Raw genomic sequence first — 21,520 nt, 5'->3', positions numbered from 1 at the left:
CCACTGAGAGAGAGGGGGACTAGGATATAGAAATAGATAGAGAGAAAATGTGTGTGTGGGGGTGGGGGTGGGGGGTGGGTGGGCGTAGAGAGGCAGAGAGATAGCAAAGGAAAGGGAGAGGATGAGAGAGACAGTTATTAACCCCACCACTCCACCACTCCCCCTCCCCCCTCCCCCCTCCCCGTGCTATTTATTTCCATCTCCGTCCTCGCGTTGTAGTTTTAGAGAGCGGGCTGTGGGGACAGACAGCCTGAAATCATTTTACGCTCCCATTCTCCGGGAAGCAGACAGGCTATGGATGGCACTCCAGTCCCGCACTCCATGGCAACACTGTGATTAATGGCAGTCATTTTTTTCCCCATCTCATTTTGTTAGTGTCAGTTAAGTGGGCCAAAGACAATAATAAGAACTCAGCCGACTGTGAATCCCCCCTCCCTTACACACTCTGGAACCCAGCTAAACCCTTTAAAGCAAGTCGTCCACAAAGTGACGAATTGACCAAAGAAAGACACATGCACAGAGGAGAAACATACAGATATAATGAGAAAAAAAATATTTAAAGTATTGATCAGGTGTACAAAAAAAGAATATCATCGTTGATATTCAAACCTCTAAAATCTGCGCTAAGTATATGCTAAGGACTAGAAAGCATTTAGTGGTACGCAAAAGCTTTATGAACATGGCCCACAAAGGACCCCACCCCCCACACAAATCAAAAGAGCACACACCATACAGAGCTATAGTAGCAGTCAGTGCCTGATTGAATCCTGTATGAAAGTCTGCCCAGCGACAGTTGGGTAGCCAGGTTATGTCATCATTTGAGGTCCTGCACAGTAGAGCAGTGACAGAGGAAACAATTGAAATGAGCAGGGCTGTGACACCCTGTTCACTTACTCTCTCTCAGAAAAGCAATTGGTGACACGACCTGCGTCTTCAATAAATCTGTGGGCTCCCTGATAGCCGGTGCTGACACAGCCACAACGTGGTGACAGCTATATCATAACAGCAAGAGAGAGAGAGAGAGAGAGCAGAAGGTCTCCCGGACCTGTGATTTTATTTAGTAGCTCTTATTCTCTGTTTCTCTCATTCTGTTTCTGCTATTCCCTAGACTCCAGTACTTCACACTGCCACAGGCCTCTCAGCAATGCAGTCACTACCTGCCATGATGAATAAGTCCAGAGGAATGCAGGATTGAGACTGAATATAATTTACAAGGGGCTGGTCAGAATATTGGAAATACCTGGCTTTACACTATCAATAGAGTGTAAGGGAGCGCTGATTCGATGTGACAAGTGTTCTGGAGGGAAGGATGCATTACCATTTAGAAATAATAAGCACCTCTAATTCCTTCTGTGAAGCTGTAGTGAACTCTGAACCTTTGAGGCTTTTATTGGGAGACAGCAGTGACTTATGGATACCAAGGCTAACAGAATGTCAGTTTTTGGTGTTGTACTGCCCATCGTAACTGAAACTGCGATACAGTGTGTGTGCTAATGATCACTTATGTCAACGAATAAGGGCCAAGCTATATTGTCAGCACTTAAAACAATCCCACGGTGACTCTTTCCTTATAAGTTGATAGGAGTACTTAAGGTATCTGGATTTGTTGATACTGCAGTAATTGTCCTTTCAAGAGACCCTGTGCTGGAGTGCGGAACGATGGGGGGTGCATCATTGTGCAAAGCTGTTTTAAATAATCAGCCATGGTATTCAAAACTACATACTTTGCATGCTAGGTATTACTGATATGTGTTTCTTGTCTTCATTCCCATGGATATTCTCTAACCTGCCTCATTACTGTTATGATTTAACTGCTGGAGAGAAGATAACACCTTTTCGTTTTGACCTAATTTAAGCTCTCGTTGTCAGAACCAGTGAAAGCGACCCTCCTAGACCCCACAGTGGGGAGCCTGAATAGGAAGTGATTTGCACAGATTGCAGTGTGTGGAATCCCTAATGGAGGGGATTCTCAGTGAAGCACTCGGTGCATGTTCTCCTGTGCAGTCATGTACAGTAGTTCATGTTCAATAAAGGATTTCATGTTTCACAAAGGCATTCTCGTTTTTTGGGGTTTTTTTTGGAAAAGCTCAGTCTGGGTGTGGGTTTGAGCAGTAAATTATTTTCATTTAGTGTGGTGGTGTAACAGACAAAAGATTGAACTTTTTCAATAAATAAAATAAAATGGGCTCCCGAGTGGCGCATCCAGTAAAGGCGCTCCGCGTGGAGTGCAGGATGCGCCCTATAGCCTGGAGTCGCCAGTTTGAGTCCAGGCTATTCCACTGCCAACCGTGGACAGGAGCTCCCAGGGGGCGGTGCATAATTGGCCAAGCGCCGCCCGGGGAGGCTTAGGTTGGCCAGGGTGTCCTCGACTCAACATGCACCAGCGACCCCTGTAGACTGCACGTAGCTCTGGGTTGGCTGAATGGCAGGCCACTACCAAGTCAGCGCAGGGGTGGTAGCGGTGAACTGAGACTAAATACAATTGGACATTTCAAATTGGGAGAAAAACGGGGTAAAATTAATTGCTGACTACTAAATTATTAAAAAACAAACAAAAAAACAAAAAAAAACAGTTTAGCCAAGAAAGATAAGTTATGACTCTGTAGCCAAGGGGATGATTTGATTGACCTACACAATGCTGGGAAAAGTCATTACCCCCATTCCTGGTGACTATGGTAAGTCTGTTTGTTGCCATGGTAAAGCTCACTGCATTTAACACAGTTTTCAGTCTTGATTGTTGCTATGGCGAAATATCTGTTATAATACCAAAGGGTAACACAAGGGTCGTTTTCAGTGTTACTGCGTATGAACTTACGTTGAATAATTATTTCTAAAGTAGTCCAGTGATGAAGATGCTTGGGTGAGGCTGCAGCAACCATCAATATTGATTTCTAATAAATTTCTGTGGAAACTGAAGCAATCCAGTGACACCAACCACCTTTAAATAAAAATGTTGGTTAAATTGTCATGGGCCTAAAGAATGCCTTGGCAAATCCGGGTTTTGGTTAAGTGAAGCTAGTAATGCTTAAGCTTCTTAATTCTGCTTATTCATACAGTGACACCATGCATCTTTTCAGTGCAGAATTCTCCATATCACATTGATGATATTAGCACTTATGGAATGTTGTTATTTATGTACTACAGTATATTTGAAAATTAAGTTTTCAATTAGACCTTGAGCTGTTGCGCATTTGAAATGAAGTGAAATATGACTGTGAAAAAGTTTGTAGTCTTTTTTTAATTAAGGTTTTATACCTTGGATAATAATGTAATTAGTTAATGAAATTAAAGAAAATAGTTAATAACAATATGTTTCCATAACTGTTAGAAAATGTATATTTGTCTTTATAATAATGAACAATCAAGCAGTGAAATACAAATCCGTTGAATGTAATTGTGGGCTGCTGTTTGAGTTCTTTTGGTTGAGGCCTCTGCAAAAGCAAATGCTCTCCTTCAAATATTGATTGAGAGACAGTGCTCATTTTAAGGCAGCCCTTTTGTACTGTGGAACTGGTTATAAGATTGTATGGATATGGCTCCCATTTTCCCCATGACATATTTCACTAGCACTTGCATTAAATCAGAACACCAATAACATGTGACTTTATGCTTTATGTGCTAATGTCCTTAGCAGAGCTACTTTGTAGTAGTACCAATAGCTCTATTAATCCCTGCTAAGGGTAGTAACTTAAAAAGCATACGCAAGCATCAGCATTATAAAGCAGAAACACTGTATATTAAACAGAAACAGACTATTAGGATGGATAGGTACATTACTGTCACTTTGCGAAGAAGTATGTTTAATTTGGAAAATAAATGCGAAGGCAACACTGAGCCACATACACCACGAATTAAGGTGTTATATATAATCTGCCAATCCTTTTGATCTTGCTCTGCAGATTTAAGGGGTTTAAAAAAAAACAAAAAAAAAAAACATATCATCTGTTTTCCCCACGTTTACCTAACTCTAAAACCTTAGGAATGGTTGAAGTCTTTTTGAGTTTTTTTGTAAAGATAACTTGTAAATCCTCACCTTGGGGAGAGAAATGCTGCAGGAACAGCATGGGAAGCTGCTTTCTGGTGGCATGTTTTTTTGTTGATCAAAATGCAGCTGTCATCCTTTGCTGAGCCGCCCCAGTTTATCATTACTTTTCTCTTTTTTTATATGAAAGAAAATAAGTTGTAAAGATAATTAAGGTGCCGGGTAGAAGCAGCTTTGGACATCAGACGGCTGCTATTGAGTACGGTGGATAATAGCCTGCAGAGTCTCGAGGTTGAGCACTGAGCTTTGTGTAGCTCCTACCAGGGTCTGCATGTTAATCAGATCTCCCGTCTTTAATGAGGGATCTAATTAGGTAGAAAGGGAATTTCGGGGAGCTGAGGAAAGCTGATGAAAGAATTTGAATTCCTAGCTTAAATATATATATATATATATATATATATATATATATATATATATATATATATATATATATATATATATGTTTTTTATTTTAAGAAAAAACTTTTTTTTCCCCATAAAAGATAAAGCAGTGCGGGTGTTTTATAGAATGAACAGTTTAGCCAAGAAAGATGATAAGTTATAACTCTGTAGCCAAGGGGTTGATTTGATCTATTTTAAGAGCATTTTAAAGCACTGGGGCAACCACCCTGGATTGTATCTTCTGCCTACACTATCCTGATTTTATGGTTTATCGCGGCAGGGTATAGCTTGATCAAATCAAGCTCTTTATTTGTGATTTATTACTTTATTATGGAGTCAATTTTGTAAGAAGACACTGGGGTCTTATTTAAATGATCCTGAGTGGATTGAAGTTCAGCTCTATACAACTCTGTACTCTGTAGGGTGATCTATTGACACCTTTATTGACTTTAATAAATACAGTAGAAGTGCAGTGAAAAACCCCAAGATGGAGCAGGTTTATACATTTTGGGGTCGCATTATTGAGGTATTGTGCTATTTACAACATTGAAATAAACGTTGCTGTTTCAGTTCTCTTCATATTACAGTATTCAACTGTGTGCCTGTGGTAGGTGAAAGGCCTTGGGTCTGTCGTTCTACTAATCCATTACCTTTCAGAAGCATTTAATCAACATCAAAAAGAATAAAGAAGCAGCAAATAGTATTGAACAGCAAGGCACAATGGAGCAGGAGATGATGAACGGCTAACGCTACACAGCAATACCATTAATGATAGGGGCTTGTTTCTGTATAGCACTACAGCATGTACTTACAATGATGGTGCATCAATGGTAAACACCAGTGGAGCGCACTGTTATGAAGGACAATTTATATGGTGATCCATAGTGGTATATTTTGATAAGAGGGTAAGATGAATGAGAATCCACTGCTATTTTACTGCAATAATGAGAGTCATGTGATTGATTGAAGAAGCTGCTGTAACTGACACAGGAATGAAAGTTGGGCACAACACGGTTAAACAGAGTTTGGTTTAAACTGTAAAATGTTCAGATCTCCGCTATTTAAACGTTTATTCCTAGTACAGTCATTTATTAAAATCCTAAAGAACATGCAGCCATTGTGGTAGGAGAGATTATTTATGTGGTTCATGTACACAGCTAAACTAAAAAAGAAAATAAATCTACTGTATTATTCCAAATCTAACTTTAAAAATATATAGAATTTAAGATGCACGTCATGTACACAAACGTTTTAGAGACTTCCTTGTCGTCTTTATTGACTTTCTTAAAAGTTTTACCTTTTGAAGGTTTGGTCCATTGTTTTTTGAAGTTGAATTAAATTATTTTAATAGCAACAAATACTTATTTATTCACCAAGATACCTTCCCGGGAATTTAAATGTGTCCAGTCTGTATCTATCGCACACTAACATAAAGCATCACATTACCCCTCAAATTTCATTGCCACAAAGGTTGATTGCAGAGATGCAACCCTAATCTACAGTAGAAGACTCCACGTGACACTGGACTACATCTCTGACTTTATTTTCTCCTGCGTGCACAGTTGTACTCCAGGCATGCGATCCAGTCATACTGGCTATTTAAACTGCTCTTTACACTGCGAAGATCAATCCCTGGCCTTAATATTAAAAGTGTTTGGTGTTCAAAACCATTTTTGACTGAAAGTGTTTTGTGACCCTCTTTTGAAAGTACAGTCAGGCCTTAGTCAGTTCAGAACCATTTTTGACTAAAACAGTAAAGAGACCACAAATTGTGTAAAATGCAGCAGCTACGTGTGGGATGTGTCGACACACCATGTAGTGTCAATTGCCATGAGTAGCAATCGATTTTGTCAGCCTATGATGACACAACCTGCAAGTACTACTTCTGTTGGTTTTGCATCTGGCACAGCTCATTTTGGAGGGCTTCGCGTTGTGATTCTAATGCAGACAGCTGTCTTTTCTAAGTTAAGCCTTTTGACGCAGTAATTCCTGACAGTGAAAATGGCTAAGGAGTAATGGCTAAGGAGCACTTGTTGGCATATAAATCTTTATAAAGGGCATATAAAAAAAACTTTGCAGTGCTCATTGGTCTGAACTAACCCTTGAGTTTAATTTGCTTTCAGAAGTTGCTACAATCCTCATTATCGCTGCTGTTTGTGGATGCTGTGGCTTTTTAGAAATTATTTTCTGTCTTCAAGGTACTGGGGTTGTTTTTAGACAGACAATTATCAAGTCTTCAGCTTTTCCGTGGATTATTTTGCCAGTAATTACCATGTTCTAACAAATAATGAAACCAATGTGAAAGAACTATAATAGGGGAGCAATATTTATTTAGATTGAGCTAACAGATACCAAGTGATACAGCTCAAGTCAACAACGGGAGAGTAAAGATAAAAAGCCAGCATTAGATTCTGATTGCTTAGTTATATCACTTACAGAGTTTATTATTATTATTATTATTATTATTATTATTATTATTATTATTATTATTATTATTATTATTATTATTATTATTATTATTATTTATTTCTTAGCATACACCCTTACCCAGGGCAACTTACAGTTGTATACAAAAAATACATATCAAGAATTACAGTACAATTAAGAGCAAGATACAAAATACAATGACTTCAATCCTAATATGAGCAAATACAAAACACAGTACGCTTTGATATTGGGGCAGTTCAAGAGCAGATAACAGTGTTGATAGTTACATCACAGTTAGATACGAGTGCAGGTGAAATACAAAATACTACAGATTGGGTTAAGTGCAGGATTAAATACAGTAAAATAGGGAGCAGATAAGTGCAAGTTAAAATGCATCTCTAGGTTGCGAAAGGTATGCAATGGAAACTCATCTTTGTTTTGGTGACGCAAACAATGTAAATAATGAAATATTTGGGAAACTGCACCACGATGACTGCAAACACCCCACAAAGTTAAAGGCATTCAACTCTGGCTATTTTAACAATTATGTAAGTCATTGTGGGTTTCTGATAGCCCTAGAAGACTACTGACTAGGCTAGTGAAAAAATGAACATGAAATGGTCCTGCTTACTCTAATTATGTTAGGCAGGTGCATTTGCAAAGCCTGAAGAAACCTTCCTGTTTTTAATCAGGTTCTGGGGTGCTATATACAAGGATGAAGAGACTGGTTGCTCGCCAGAGGCTGGAGGGAGAGTGGCTGTGGCATGGAAACAATATCGTTTATCACACAGTGACACACATGGATATCAAATATTTGGGACCAGTCTGGATAGAAAAAGGGGATGTTGCATGATTCCTAAACCTGTAGTCTGAGACTCCGATCTTGTGCATTTACTAATGGGAGATGAAATATCAGTTTCTATGGTACACAACAATATTTGTCTTATGTTGAATTTTTAAATGACCAAATATAAGTGTAGGGAGCCATTGTTGACCACTGCGTTTCAAACCTATAGAAGAAAATAGGAATCTTTCTTTCTTTCTTTCTTTCTTTCTTTCTTTCTTTCTTTCTTTCTTTCTTACAGTAGCTCTTTCAAACAGGAGGGGCCTGTTAAAAGCTCTAATGTGGTTTAGAGCAGCAGCGGGTTTAACTATCAATTAAGAATGTGTCATCATTAGACTTCTCTTTAGAGGAACATTTCCTGCAAGAGAGCAAGAGGCAAACCTGCTTAACTATTCAGAGAATGTTGGCGGTGAGCAGGAGCAGCTGTTTGTGCATCACCTCGTCCAGTCCAGCTTTGTTAACCCCAGCACAGTCCCTACAACTCAATATATTAAAATAAAATACAAAGTAGGATCAAAATGGCATCATTAAACATTAAATTGACCTTTCAATGCCATTTACTTTTAAATCTGTATTTTTTCATAGACGTTTTATAACCTGTAAGTGTAAGACATGATGCCTAGAAGCTATTATTACAAAGCTGTTGTTTATTTGATTGCTGCAAAAACCAAAAAAAGCAATTAGTGTTACCTGGGATGTTTTTCACAGATGGGTTTGAGATTTTATTTTCCACCCAGGGGATGAACGATAAAATAAATCCTGCTTATATTGGGCTGAGGATATATCAAGTACAGTACCTGAAGATCTAATTTATCCAGGAGTGGGAAAATAACGGTGATTTGAAGTAATCTAAACGGGAACGTATCTAAATACCCTTGAACTATACTGTATATATAGTAATCCCACTGGTGTGATTTCTTGATTCATTACTAGATGCAGTAGATAAAGATCCGCGACAGAGAAAGTTTAAGGGCGGCAGTATTTGTTGGGGTTTTTTTTTTATCATCGATATAGATCTCACTGTCCAATCTTGCAGTGATCAGTAAGGAATCTGTGTCCACCACTAAGAAATAAACAACAAAAAAACAGAAGTTGTTTTTGTGTAAGCTTTCACGATGCATGCATTCGTTTTGAAGCAAATGAAAACATGTGACTGTATTATTTTTGGTAGGGATCATATCATTGTCTAATACTTTTAAAGTACTAATTAAAAAAACACAATTACAAATTTAGTTAGACAAAAAATTATTCATGATTTTACATCGGACAATTTTCTTGCATTGCATGCAAATTAGTATCCCTTTATTTCAACCTGCAGTACAGTATAAACTGCATATTGACTTTATGAACCTTGCCTTGATTTTTGTGATTCTCCCACTTGCCTATTCTGCCAGCATCTTCTAAATATGATGCACTTGCAAGTAATGCAGGATTAACCATCCCTTCAAGCTGGCAGACCCACAATCTATATTTTAGACTATAACCATTAAAACAGTAAAAGTGTATCCTCTAAAGTCATGATTTTAACTTTGTTTTCTAACCTCTTCCAGTTAGGTTACTTTGCCCAAGCAGGGTTTTGCTTGCTCATTAAAACAGAAGGACAAGTGGGTGGTAGCTGTATGCTAACACACCACCCCTCGCTGATGAAGTTGTAATGTTAATTTGAAGATACATGTGGTTTAGAAAAATAGATGGTACTTTCTCAGACACACAATTTTTTTGCTGAACTAAATAGCGCATCTGCTTTTTCAGTATAGTGTTCTGTTCCTATGGCAACATAGAATATAATACAATAATGCCACAATAGGGAGAATTTATTCTTTTTGATATCATTACAGGTTACATTCAAAGAGAAGAATACAATGAATTCAATATTTCCACAAATGCTTTCGATATTGCAAAAGGAAATCCACCCTGATGATTTTCCACTTCAAGAACGTTGAACAAAGACGCAGCAAAAAAGAGCAACCCCTCTTCCCCAGGAAATACTGTAAAAAAAAAAATAAAAAAATGCTGTAATGTTTTAGTTACATTACAGCACCAAATCCCAAGCAGCTTCTCAAAGCCATCTGAGCAGAAGTTACAATCATAGGTTCATTCAGAGGTTGTTAAGTTTAAAAGAAGCCATCTTCATACTGAAAAAAAAGAAAATTGAGCTTTTGTGTTGAATCCCAGTTGAAACAAGAACACTCAAATTGTTCTTCTCTGTAAAATAACCCTTACTTATTTCTCCAATTGTGATGGGAAGAGTATTTGAAGTCCTTGTATTTTTCTCAGTCAGCAACATCTGCCATTCATTTGACCTCCACCACTTAACATGGAGTGTCCCTAGTGCAGTACAGCCCCTGGGTCTTCAGCGGGGTTGGTGAGCTCTGCTTTGGGATGTAGGCTAAAGCACATCCTATACCTTGTGTGCTGTAAGTGATTTGCTTTCACAGACAGGTTTGTGTGATAATCATAGGCTATGATGAGTCTAGCTTTCAATAATGGACAGTGTTTTACCCATTCAGACATGAAAATGTGGACTGAATGCACGCTGTACTGTATATGGTCTAATACATGGGGTATGACCTATTTTTAAAATGTTTTTTGATTATCCTCTGTAATGATTTTTGCATACATATGTTGAAATGGCATCCCTTAGTGGGGGGGGGGGGGGGGGGTTGGGGGTTATGAAAAGAAACTTTTTATTACTTCTTGCGATGCTGTGTGTGTGGTATGTATGTGTGTGCGTGTGTGTGTGTGTATATATATGTGTGTATATATATAAATATATATAAAGCTTATAATTCTTGATGACACCTTTACAACACAAGTTTGCATGGAGAAAATGCTACATATGTTATTGTCGCATCCAGTATATATTTGATTGTCCATTGATAACAATAAGCATGGTTTTGCCTCCCTTGTTTTTTCAGATACAATACAATCTTGAAGAAGAGATGCAGAAACCTTAATCTGGTGACAGCAGGAGCTACACTATATCTGATCTAGAAAGGACTGAGGATTGGAGACAGGACAGGTGACCCAAGACTTCCGCTGTACAGGTAAGCTGAGTCGAAGTACCTGGGTGAAGAGTATGCCTGATCCTTAATCTGGAAGTGCTTAAACACTGGCGTGATCCAAGCTCTATAGTCCTTGAAGTACTGTATCTGATTCCCCATGGATCACCCCAGTGTTTCTTAATAAAATAAAATCAATCAATATATCCATCTTTAATTGCAGACTTCTGAGGAACAAACGCCTTTTTTTAGACAGTTTACAGTCCCATTCATAAACAAACAAGAAAAATGTTCCTTGTAAATCTGTGGCAGCCTACAATTTTATTCCCCAAAAAATTGCTGCTGATGCAATTATGATGTTTTCAATCGAATACTTGTCTACTAGTCGAATACTTGTTACCTCTTATTATATCACCTCAATCTGTCAAAACAAGAACAGGAAATGAAAGGATTAAGCATTAACAATAGGTGGGTTCCAGTTTCTTTTGTTAAAAAAAGGATTTTACAGTGAATTAAGTCCAGTCAGAAATGGGATCACGTTGCCTAGGATAAATTAAATACTAGCGTGTTGAAATTCTGAGGGATGAAACATGAAAAGGATGTCAGTATAGGTTTTTAAAAAAAAAAAAAATCTCTAGCAAGCAAACTGTTGCCAGGGAGAATTTTTTTGTGTTATTTATATAGCTACAAGTAAGTGTCATATCATAGAATCTTATGTAATACCACCATGTAGAGGTTCTGCATTAGCATTCCAAAGGGGCTTCTCTGTCTGACAGCACAGGGCCATGCTTGAATGGTGGCTCAGTAGGCAGTACTCCACCATTAGGACAGAAGTTCAGGGGGGTCAAATCCTACACAGGCTATCTCCACCCCCAGCGTGGTGCTGCACGATGTGGCGTGTTGATGCGCACTTGAATGAGGTGCAGAGCTGCGGCCTGGTCCACAGGCTCCAATAAAGCGTTCCTCATCTCTTGTCGAAAAAGCAGCAGGGGCAGTAAGCAATAGTGTCCGGGACAAATTGGTACAAGAAGGCTCATTTCCCCTCCCCAGCATGAGCGCTGTGCTGTGGCTCTGTGTAAACAACTGTAAACACTCCAAGGGCAACTCTGTATATGTAATCTATGGGAGACCTTCAGTGCAGTACCAGCAACCAACTCACCTAGTCTGTGAGTTAAAAGATTGAGTGTAGAAGCAAGAGCTACAATCCCCTAAAACAATGCATTAAAGTTATACAATGATACTAAAATGTAATTGCGTTTGTAGGGCCCTATTCTCAAAACAGGTCTGTTTTAAGGAATGTTTTTTTGTTTGTTTTTGTTTTGTTTATTATTTAAAGATAAACAAGCAAATAACCCTTCTCTAAAACTGTAGGTCTCTGTGACCTGTATTCAAAGTCTGTGGGGAAAAAAGAGACATGCTTTATTAGCTCAACCTACCAGAAAGCAGACATCATACACCAAGTCACAATGACCTTGATTATATCGTAGTGTCTTGCCATGGGTGCCAATACCAAGTGCAGTACCTGCTGCATATCACCAGTACAATTATAGCTAATATACAGTAACTTGGATATAGCTTCCGAATGCTTGGATGAAGCAAAATGTGTTCTTAACTGGAATATTTTACAACAAAATAAAACTAAAAAGCCCCAGAGCTTGGATGCAAGGAGAAGTGTTTATTGAAAACCAAATTTATGCAGAAAGGAAAAAAAAAAAAAAAAAAAAAAAACAGACCTTCATTTATCAATTACAATAACATACAGGGCCAAAGTTTTAACTCATGAGTTATTAAAAGAATGTTTTGTCAAACATAAGATTGGGTTTGAGATCCACGACAATGCTGCTCGAGAGCTGTGTCATACATGGCACAACAGTAAGGGTTCTTATGCCAGCAGAGTTGATCATTTTTTGTGTCCATGGTCACTGAGACCTATTGTGTGGTTATTTTTACAGTACTGTGATTAGGCTAACATATAATAAGGCTGTATTTTGGAACCACTTGTTGGATTTTGCAGAAACTATAACTTGCACCCTATGCTGTGAATGCAAGTCAGGGTATTTGTGTCTCCGTATAATATTTTCAAGATTATTCCGATTTTATTATTTCTAATCGTGTATAAATCTTAATATTTTTTTGTAAATGATATCAAAGTGTCACAATGCATTATTAATGTGCTGGGTTTCGCTGGGTAAGTTGCAGATTTGTTAAGGGTGTGGATGCTGTCTGTCTGTCTGGTGCTCCCACTCCTACTTGCTGATGCTCACAAGATGATTAATCTGTTCTGAAAGTTAATGTTTATCAGAGATGACTCTCTAAAGTGGAGCTGAAGGGGTATATATGGAGAGGAGCAGGCAATTTGTTCTGAGTTTGCGTAGAGTACCAACAATTCACATCAGGGGATTCAGGTGGCTCTGCTATACTTCTTAGCACAACAGTAAGGATTTTCCAAAATTGATCATTTTTGTGTGCAAGTCCCTGAAAGTATTTTCAGTGAAATTTGCATCTAATATTATGAAGCCCTGTTCCAACAGAAGTCACGCTGCATTATCTTACAGTACACATTTAATTGTTAGTATTCTAAATGGCCATAAAGACAGGGTCAAGTCATTTTCATATTATTAGCTATCTAAGATAAGTACGTTATATTGTATTACTTTCATTTAATGAGAGGTAAGCTCCTTATTACCTTTTTTATGCTATTCATGTTGAGCTATTAGAAAATTCAGTTTAAGACAGCTGCCTGTGATTGCTAGAATGCTTGCCGTGCTCATCTCTAGCTATCCCGCTGAAGGATCTCTCCATGTTTCATTCCTCTGAGGTGAAAACGTTTTCCATCACAGCAGCACTATTTGTAAGGAGACTTTATAAATTCTTAGTTGAGGGGGATTGTCAAAATACTGGCTGTTGTTGTTGTTGTTGTTGTTGTTGTTGTTGTTGTTTTATATTTCTCTGCAAATTTTAGCTAGGCAGACTGAAACTTGATGACATTAAAAGTAATGGTAGTAAGGGTCAGGAATAGTATACACTAGTATACACAGTGTTGAGGACTGCAATAATTTACTGAAGTAAATCGAGAAAGATAACACAGAGCGAGTGAGTTATGGGCCTCCTGTACTCTTGAGCAAGTTTGTGGTACATGATAGGGGTAGCAAATGAGGTGGCAGTGTCTCTGCATTTTGGTCCTTAATGTAAAGGAGTTGGAGAAGGTATTTTGAAAGGGGTTTATGAAACACCTGCCCTCCAAATCAGCAGAGAGCTTGGGAGGATGTACTTACTTGGGGGAGGTTTCCCACAGGACCTGGCTAATGAAAGGAAAGTCTGTTTTTCTAGGAAGGGTTTCACATTTAATTGTGTAGTTTTCAATTCATTTTACTAGTACTAAATATGTATTCATTGCCTTTAAGCAAAACCCATGCATGGACACATGTATGCTCCCTGCTTGCAACTACTGTAGGTTAAGCAACAAACATTTGGGCTAGTACCTCAGTTTTGTCTTTCATTTTAACTCTAGAAGGGAGGGTTCACAACTAGGGATTCAATAATAATTGAACCTGATGACTTAAAAATACCACCCTTGAGTGTATCTTTAAACCCGATGTTTCAGAATGCCTATTTTGTCTCATCCAGCAAAATGTTAAACACAGTTGATTTTTGTAATACAGCAAAACAAAAAAACAAAAAAAGTTTTACAAATTACATTTTAAACCCACGAGGGAAGGATGCGCCCGGAGAGTTTTTGTGATTTAAGTAAAGAGGAAAAAGTGTGAAATATGTATTTTCCGCGCATCCCTGCCAAACAATGACACATGGCTGCCCATATATCATCCCTGAGTGATTCAGCAGCTGCCATCTATTCATCACTCTCGGGCCTGTCGGCCTGTTTTTAAAGGCTGTTAAAGTGACATCCATCACAACAGGTATGTGACGGAGCCGAAAGGTGGGGGCCGAAAGAAAATATCCATCAAACTGGACTGGTTTCATTGGTTACAAAGAGGCCATGCTTGCTCCAGTACTAAGTTTCAACCAGTGTCCAATAAAAAAAAAAAAATAAATAATAATAATAAATGTTATGTAACTAATAATAAATATCTTCGGTACCCATAAGAGCCCTTAAGTTAGAATTCTGTGTTTGAGTTATGCAGCTGTTTTGCTTTATTTTCTGTCTTAATTTAGCCGAGTTTCTGTGTTCACCCAGCTGTTGGCGATTGTCTTCCCTTGGGTGATGTAGACAGTAATCACAGTAAATGACAAATGTCAGTTTCCTGCATCTTTGAGTGGGGTATGCAGTGCATGGTGGTGTGTTCGAGTAGTCTTGTGTCATGGTTTGTAATGTATACAAGTAGAAGTTCATGGGACAACCTCCCATGGCTATAGCCCTTTTTGATTTCGGGAGAAAAGTTGCAGTTCACTGCGAGTTTGAATTCACCTCCTTAAACCCCAGCAGTAACTGCTTACTGGATCTTTTATTTGTTTTCTTGCAAGTAACAGGCTGTTCACATTAAGATAATTCATAACACTTTGATTGTATTCCTTTATTATGCTCTGTGACAAGTAACAAAATATACCACTGTGGGCATTCCCCAGTCCTGGATTCTTTCTCTCCTTCATTCCTTCACTCAACTACCTTATATATCATTTTCAAAGCCTGTGTAGTTCTATATTGATCAGACCTTGTCTGCAAAGTTTGGAAGCTGTTGCAACAAATAGCTGCAAATTAAAAACATCAGAGGAAACGCTGGTACCCATGGAGCAGCCCGAGGTTATGAAAAAGCTTTGCACATGAATGAGCCTCAATTAAAAAGACAGTTTATGAATTACTGAATCAATTTAGATCAGCTTAAAACTAATTGAGTCCTCATTGAGACCTGCTGAGTAGAAACACACCAGGACTTAAAGAACCCTTTTTAGACTGAAAAAGATTCAATCTGTGCCTAATCCCATTTGAGACACTCTGCTCATCTGTAGCATTGTTTAATTCTTGGTTACAATGACTTGCTGTTAATATCATAGTTATTATACATGTAGCATGCAGTTACAATGTAGTTACTGTGAAATATGACTTTTCAAACATAATTCAAACATGTGTCCAGAGCTATTGGAACACCTTGAATAGTCTGTCAAAAACAGTTTACAATTACATGTCTAATATTTGATGCCCCTCATTAAATGGGCTTTTGAACCTGATCTATTCTGTCTCAAAACTGTTTTAACAGTGGATACAAATCATTTTTAAACCTCTTTCACTCTAGTGTCTCCAGTTCTATGGTTTCAATCTTTGTCAACCTGTTTTATAAGCCCAACCTTTTTCAACTGGACACTATCCAGATAACCACTGTTAATGTAATGTCTTGCATATGCTGTTCTCATTACAGTGCAGAGACATTCATCTTAGTGATTTGATGAAAGGTTCTGATTTCTCCAGAGAGGCTTCAATACATTTGCTGAATAATCACTGTAGGCTAAATTAATTTGCTGTATTATGGTGTAAGTTCCAGGAATTACTAAGTTAGTCGCACAGTGATTTGCCCATCTGTGCATTGGGCTGGCTTGCCCTGTGGATCTCCACGTGTGAGTTAGGAACACCAACGCCTGCCGAAATGCAGTGCTTGGTTCCCACAGTTGAGAGGGTTAGCATGTAAGAAACTATACATTAAGAAGAAAGCCTTTTTAAAATCTTTAAACAGTGTGAACAGTATTGACTGTTGTTACTGTATTTAGAACAGGAACAATGGTAAAGATTTGTCCATCATCTTGCTAATCACTCTGTAAAAAATTCCTGTAAATATAGTTCTACTAGTTCTACATTTCTCATAACACGTTAGGATGTTCAATTGATCTAAATACCACCACGATTTAAATAATAGTGCAAAATAGTCTGTAGTTCTTTTTACCAAAAAATAAATAAATAAAAATGAAAACATCTATTGAATATACAGTACCCTTATAACTTTTCCACAGTCATTTAGCAGTTTTCCTACAGTATGCATTCACCATAGTTTACAAGGTAAACCATACCTCTCTGGACTTTACATTGGTTACCTACAATATACTTTACCATGCTTTCACTATTCTTTACTACACTTTGCTATGGTTTTACTATGAGGAATGTTTACTAAGGAGCCCTATTGTTGTTTCCCTTTGATTCTGAGCAGATAAGTGTAGAGTTAATCCTTTAGATGTAGCAGTTCTGACATTTCAACACATCTTAGGCTGGTGGGAATGTTACCCTGGGTATAAAATGAATTCACTATTACATATAATAAAGAACTCTCTGGTTGTCTCTTTCTTACAGTGTTCTTCTGCCTTGATTTCTTTGTGAAACAGTCCCCACGCGGTCCTTGTCTTTCTAACTGCTTGTCGGGCGACACTTAATATCCAGCAAAGTGTCAGCCTTGGTGCTTGAAAATTCTTACAAGATCTCTCATCTTTACCATTAGGACTGTGCTTCAGTAGATTTTCAAACAGTCAGATACATTTCTTATTAAAACAGCTCTTTAATCTGCACTGTGTGAGAAGGAGGCCTCTTGGCTGGGTTGGAGACGATTATAGAGGAGCGAAAACATCCGCAATACAATTGGGCTTATTCCACTCGAGTCTCCTCCTTCTCGAAAAACATAAAACAAAACAATGACTCCTCAGTGCTGTTTTCGGTCTGCCTGTTCAAGACAGGAAATCAAGCATTCCTACATCCCTTCCTGCACTTCAGTCGGTTTGTGAGCCGAACAAAGCAGGGAAAGTTGGTTCGTTGCGAGATAAGCTGATTGTTCTGCTTCATTGAACTGAATGGAAGAGCCCACTACATAATGAAATAAAATACAATACAATAGGTGAATATAAAGATAAAATCGATCATCATAAAAGTACAATATATTATAATAAACAGTGCAGACTGCAGCAGAGTCAAAGAGTTAAAAAGATCCGGATGGTGGAGGATGGTGGAGGATGGTGTTGTTACTTTCTGTATACTGTGCCAGTCAGATGTGAGTCTCTGGTTTGACAGCTCCAGCTCAGGCCTCCAGTGCTCGTACTTAATGAATCGCATCAGTTGTTGTGTGTTAGGCAGCCTGTGTGTTAAGGCATTAGTAGCAATTAAGAGTGGGAACTGTCTCCAGATGTGCTGCTAAGTACCAGGTTTAGACTTGGCTGAGGTAGTGTTAGTCCATATGGAGAGATTCTGGCAAGCTTCCATACACACACAAAGCGTTTTTTATTATTGATAAACAAAGTCGATATGACAGGTTTGCCAAGTCTCAATCACTGAGAACAAATGTTTACACTTGTTGATGTCTGCTTTCGTGAATTTCACACATTGCATTGCAGTGAACATCATGAACTATAAAATCGCATGTGTAGTGATGCAGGAACGATTGCGAAGATGAGGGTGTGGAACATCATACAAAAACTGCTCAGGCCTGATTAAACAAGTTGCAATTTGGAAAGGAGAAAAAGCAAAGCATTCATGTTACTGGAGTAAAATACTAGTGTTGGCACAGTGTGCATGTACTGTACAAGATAGCAGATTCAGAAGAATAGGGCAACATCTGTTGATTAAATTGCAAAGTGCAATTACATTTAAATTACTTTAAACTATAGAGACTAAATTACAATCAAATTAACAGGAATTGAATTCTCTTCTTCAGATTGTAGGTATCTTTGTTTAATACAGTACAATGTCAAGCAACCAGACTACTGTGGGTGTGTAAGCAGTCTGATTTACTAGATACCCGCAGGGAAGCATTGCAGGACTGAGCCACTAATTATTTTAAAATGGCTAGCCTTAACATATTTATTTCCATATCTACAAACAATGATTGTTCTCCATACTTTTGCTTCTAATTAATTTAAGAAAAACAGAAATATCATTAGATTAGTCATTTTTACCCAAATCTTTGTTGGTCTCATATTAAACCCAGAGTAACAGTACTGTAGAGCTCATATTCAGAATGCAAACAACACACACACATGATGTATGAGTACAGCCTGCAGCATCTGCTACGGATTGCCACAAAAAATGCAAAAAAAAAAGTCAATAATAAATTACAGTATTTTTTTACAGCAACATAAAGACTTCAAAAAATGGATTGGGTTCAGTTTCTGTTAATGTAACAAATTGTATATAAAAAAAGTATGTAGATTTGTTAAAAAAAATAAAAAAATAATTATATATATATATATATATATATATACTATGTGTGTGTATATATATATATATATATATATATATATATATATATATATATATATATATATATTTGTTGATATGCTCATGTTCAACAACAACTAACCAACAGCAGTAAAATAAATAAATAAATAAATAAATAAATAAAAGCCCCTCAGATGGTCAATAAAGACACCTGATAATGATAATGTGCTTTGCAGCAGCAGGGTTCCTTGGAGGAACACGTGCTTGTGGAACAAATGTCTTGGTGGATGTATCTTTCCATAAAATAAATGATGTTCCCCAAGGTCTGAGGCATATGTGCAGCACCAGAAAACAGGGAATTGTTACAGAGCGAGCAGACGCCGGCCACAGTGGTCCTCTTTGGCACCCGCACCCAACAGCACTGTGTACAGATCGCTTAGTCAGCCTACTCTGTCCGGCCGCAGTCCTGAACACACGTGTCTTCACATGGGCCCTGGCATGGACTGCCTTCCATTTGGACCCCCAGACCAGGCAGAGACAAGCAGGAGGTTGATGCATTTCCACAATGACCTGCTCCAAGGACAAAAAAGTGTTGGAAAATGCTGCTCATTGGTAACATGCCTACATCAACATTCTGGGAAAGATTACTGTGCTTCGTATTCAAAAAGTGATGCACAAGCTTAATAGATTCTGGGCTTCTGTGTCTGCAGTCCATAGTCACACATTCAGACACAAGTCCCACTCTACCTGGATTGTCATGAAGGCACAAACAAATGATCCAAACCCTGGTGTGTGCATGTGTGTGTGTCTGTGTGTGTGTATGACTGACAGATATGCATTATCAGCATGATACCTCAACATTGTCAAGGCTTAACTGATTTGCAGTTTGAGAAATACCAGACTTGGACATGGTAGGCATAAAGCAAAAAATAGATGAGATCTACAAATAAGCAAGCCTTTATTTAAATTCAATTCAAGACGAAGTGCCAATAATTTGGTGTCCTTTTTAGCTCACTGAGTGTTCTGGTGTCTTGGCTGATGGATGCTGTTATTACATTACGAGACATCTACTATTAATAAGGTAAGTAGCACCTTGCACATATCCCCAGTGCTTGGATTATCAGGGTTAGAGAGACGACACCACCGGCTACTTTACATGCAGCGAACATCACTCCCGGGGAAAATGTAGACATCACTTTTTTCTCCCTCTTTCAAATATAAATGTTGGTTGGGGCTGTTGTGATTGATGGCAATTAGCATTTTGTAATGATAACAGATGTTTGTGGTGCCAGGAGGCTGGTACCTGCCACCCACTCTGCCATCTGCTTGGCTGGGCAGTGCCTAGGAGCCACGCGCTGTGAGCCTGTAGGCACGGGCAGACTTTGGGAAGAAGTCAACAAAGGGAATCCGCATGTGACCAACAGTTTGACCTGGAGATCTGCCCGGAGGGGGCTTAACAGTGTACAGAAGATAAGATGGCTGTCGTCTACCTGGTATTTGTGTATTAATTCCCTTTGAGGAATAAGAGGGGAAACCCTCTTTGACGACCTGTTGCATTGCCACGCTGGGGGCACTTATTATCTTGCTAATACTTGGGCAATAGTGCTAATTGGTAGGGTCGTGTTCACAAAACTTTAACCAATCGAGGTAAGTGAGATTAAACCAAACCTAAAGAAGACCAAAAAAAAAACCCCAAAAATATTTGGTCTTCTTTGATTAACATGCTGTTATTCTCTGAAGCGCTATGAGTCTTTTTCTTTTAAATGCAATGTAAAAACAAACAGCATCTTATGTTGGACATTTTCGCTACTGTTCAGGCATGCAGTCTCTGTTTCTGGAACAGTAATCATTGCCTCAGCTTCCCTCTCTCCCTCACAGCCATCCAAGCATCTCAAGGCAGCAATCAATCCAGCTCTCTGTTCAGCAGTCAGATCTGTGTGTTCTGACACTGACGCCCCCCAACACACTGAAACAAACACACACGCCCCCCCCCTCTCCACAGCTCCAACTGGCCTCTAATTGAGATTTTTACTCCTCGGAATCAATGCTCTAACCTTTCCCTCGCTCCCTTCTCATAAATCTATACATTCTCTCCTGCTCCACACTAGAGGGAGCCGATACTCGGCAATATTCCGGTAAAGGTGACCCCATGAGCCGATTAGTTTTTAAATCCTGGAGGGAGCTGTGAAAGGTAAGCTGTGTAATAATAATAATAAAAAAAAAGTTTTAATCTTGCTAAATTCTTTTTTTTATATATATATTTTTTTTAATGCCCATCACTGTGATGGATGGTAGTGTTAAGGGATTGAGAACCCCTCCCTCCGCCCACACCCCCAACCAACACACATGCACAATCGCACACAGAGCAAGATCATTTCTGTTGTTTGTGGACAATAGATTGAGATGTAGTCTTGTTCCTTTCCAGTGCAACCTGCAGCCTACATTTCTTGCTTCTTTTACCCCTTGGAAATGAGATTATCCAGGCTATCCTGGACTGAAAATATCAATTAATTAAGTTGGTAATTCACACAGAGCCATATACATTCTACTAAAATAGCTGCTACCCCTTTTAAAATTAAGACATTGATTAAATACCTGTGTTAAGAATATTAAATAGAATACAAATTCAGGTTCAAGAGCTCCACAGTAGAGCAGGAGTGACAGTTTTAGGGTGATGATTT

General features: G+C 38.5%; 1 protein-coding gene across 2 annotated transcripts in view; it reads left to right on the top strand.

The window, feature by feature from the left end:
- LOC117423437 (RNA binding protein fox-1 homolog 3) overlaps positions 1–21,520 on the top strand; it is a 374,971-nt gene that overhangs the window by 49,927 nt on the left and 303,524 nt on the right. For both annotated transcript variants that reach the window (XM_034039231.2, XM_058989872.1), the window contains exon 2: positions 10,613–10,741. The gene's annotated coding sequence lies outside the window, so the exon portion shown is untranslated. The remainder of the gene's footprint in view (positions 1–10,612; positions 10,742–21,520) is intronic.

Source organism: Acipenser ruthenus, chromosome 17 (assembly GCF_902713425.1).
Source record: "Acipenser ruthenus chromosome 17, fAciRut3.2 maternal haplotype, whole genome shotgun sequence".
Taxonomy (NCBI): domain Eukaryota; kingdom Metazoa; phylum Chordata; class Actinopteri; order Acipenseriformes; family Acipenseridae; genus Acipenser; species Acipenser ruthenus.
This window is presented reverse-complemented; position numbering and strand designations above follow the sequence as displayed.